The sequence below is a fragment of the Apium graveolens genome, chromosome 3, assembly GCF_009905375.1.
Source record: "Apium graveolens cultivar Ventura chromosome 3, ASM990537v1, whole genome shotgun sequence".
Lineage (NCBI taxonomy): Eukaryota > Viridiplantae > Streptophyta > Magnoliopsida > Apiales > Apiaceae > Apium > Apium graveolens.
The window spans coordinates 164,907,836-164,911,091 of NC_133649.1; positions in this window are offsets into that span (position 1 = coordinate 164,907,836).

The window sequence follows — 3,256 nt, forward strand, 5'->3', positions numbered from 1 at the left end:
ATATGAAATGAGTTGTTTCTATCAACAAGCAAAACGCTTGGAACTTCGATATAATTTGAGTTCCATTTTTATAATAAGATTCTTCAAAGGACAATGAGGGGTAGACTCTAGTACTTCGTGTACTGTAGCAACTACTGGTGTGCCATATATAAACATGTAAAGTATGTGAAAAGCCTGGATGTTAGGCCACACATAACATGCCCGAATGCGGCAAGGGTGATAACCGGAAATAAGGAAGTCGTCCTTTTACATGTAGAGAACAATAAATATTTACCGTTATATGACTGATCATCGTATTTTGGGGGCTCCGGTGAATATCATATTCTTCCGATTTGAATTGAGATGCAATACCATAACTCAAGCCTAGGTGTTGGGTTTACCATTAAGGTATTTGTAGACTAATCAATCAATAAAAGAATTGTTTTGAAAGGAGGTGTGTATCACCTAGAAAAACTATGTTATACAAACATATATATCATATACGAAATCAGATATGAATTTCTTATACAGTCTTTTCATACTGTACTTTATTATGATGGGCATTATAGCTCACATTTATTTTCTTATAATGTCACAACACAACAGTGAATCAAGATGCATATCATGAAACTCACGGCCAGGAAACGGGTAGGAAACGGCCGACTGTTCCGTAGGATGTGTTAGGGTTTATACTGAACTATTCGTTTGAATTATATACTATTATAATAATCATTTGAGAATCTTGAATGCATGTTTTCACATTGTATATATATTATATTATATACAATCTAGTATCAAATGGGATAGCACAAGATTAGATTGTTAAACTCCTTATATAATATAATAAAGGTCCACAGTCTAAGTGGTGTAAGACAAACCACTGGAACGGTTGTAGTATTATTTATATTAGTTTGTCTTGACTATTAAATAATACTAATATACTTTGTGTATATTGAGCAGGATCAAATTTAGAATTATTCACTTATACTGATTGTTATTCCCAGTGGACTAACAATGAGATTTACAGAAGGGGGGTTGAATGTAAATCTCAAAACTTTTTCAAGTTTTGAGCAGTTTCTAAGGCTAAATGTTTGAGTGATCAAATGTGTGTGAATTGCTTGAAGCTGATGCAGACAGGTATATATTCAAACACAAATGTAATGAACACAAAGAACTTTAAAAACACTTTTCTGGTGGATTTGTTGTTCCACCAGAGATGTGTTATTTCAGAAAATCTGTGATTCAAAGAATTAAATCACAGTTGCTTCCTAGTACAAACTAGATGATTTTCTCTTTTGATATTTCTAAACAGCTCAAGGAAAATTCATATCTAATTACTAGCTGCTACTTGGTTTATATATCACCAAGTTTATAAGTGAAGACAAACTGTAAAATACAATTGAAAAGATTCTTCACATGTTTCTTCTTCATTTCTCTATCCAATGCAATCTAAAGTAATCTGTAAATCTTTGAATACTTCCTTGTTTGCATCAGAATGGAAATGTTGCATTTTCTTGATTCCTCCTAGAGGCTTCCACATTCCAGTATGTCTCTGTCAATCCATGTGCCTCTGTCAGCTTGTGAATTGTCACTATCAACTGCTAATGAACTAAGCATCTGTTGAAGCTTTCATCCGTTGATGCCTTATCCGTTGAGGCTTTATCCGTTGAAGCTTTATCCGTTGATGCATTATCAGTTGAAGTCTTTATCCGTTGAAGCACTTATCCGTTGATGGATATTATCCGTTGAAGCATTTATCCGTTGATGGATATTATCCGTTGAAGCATTGTTTCTTATCCGTTGAAGGTCTTCAATATCCGTTGACACTTCTTCACTTATACAAAATTACAAGGCATGAAATATTTACAATTAGCCCTCCTATTTGTACATCCATTAGTAGTCAACATGACTGATTATTTCCTAACAACATCAAAGAATTACAGCTTGATACCAGAGAGTGAAATATGCTACAATACTAAACTTATTGCTAAGTAAAGCTACTCCTTCAACGGATAGCCAAGATGGTCTTATCCGTTGAGGCTACAAACACTAGATTTCTACTTAAGTGTTTTGCTTAACTTATCATCAAACTAATACACATATTCCTAACAATCTCCTCCTATTTATGTCTACTAGAACTGTAGGCATAAATTTGGGTTTAGCTTGATGATAACAAAACACTTAACAAATATATAAACTGTAACAAAGTAGAAATTCAAAAGTTCTACAAAAATGTATATGCTGAGATGGAATTGAAGAATTACATTGTTTCCAAGGGTGCTCCTTTAGCCTGAGCAAATTACTTTCTTTTCCTTTGATCCCTGGTTTTCTTTCCTAGCCTCCTGTCATTCTCCTCTATTTGAAGTTGAAGTTGTCTGTAGAATTCAGCTTCATCTTCTTCGTTGATATCTAACTTAGATTGCATATCCTTGAGAGTTTCATTACTGGCAATCTTTAGCTGATCTTCAATTCTGAAAAATCTTCTGACTCCTTTGTTGTCTCTGAACTCCATCAACCAATGAGGTGATTTGTGAATTGTAATTCCTCTTTCTTGAATGAGTAAAGTTCTAGGCAAGGCATTTGGCTCCCTCCAAGTTTTCCTTATGTTGGTAATCTTGTTGAGAATCTCAGTCTTGGCAGTCCTGGTAAAGCCAGAATCCTTCTGTATGGCTGAGTAGACTCTAATCAAGGTAGAGTAGCCTTCATTCAGAATTCTGTGAAGAGGCCATGTTCTTTCCCCAGCTCCTTTGTATTTGAACACTAGTCTCTCAGGTAGCTGTCTGTAGGCAGCTATTCCCCTTACACCCTCCAGCTCATCCAGATAGAGTTCAATGTTTGAAAATTCTTTTATGTCACAGATGTGAACATAATCATCTTTAGAGGTTTGAGGTTTAGGCTTAGGCTTCTGTGTGAATTTGATTGAGGATTTAAAGGGTGTTGATTTGATTCTTCTTTTCTGCTTCTTTGATGGTGGAGAAGAGGTTAGGAAGGTGGGCAATTTGATGGTGTCCCAATCAATTGGTTCCTCCTTGGGAATGATTATTTCACCATGAATATTCATGAAGGGGTCAGGTATAATTGGTTCAGGAATAGAGGGTAGTGGTTTGGATATTGATTGGGTTTCTTCAATCTTATCTACCTTCTTTCTCTTTGTATTGACCTTCTTTTTTTTCCCTTTCTGCCATTCTTCCTTACTTCTTTCCTCCATCTCAGTACCAACCATGTCCCCCATAGCTTCATCTTCACCTTTGTCTTCAATTTCTTTTTGTTCTTCAGC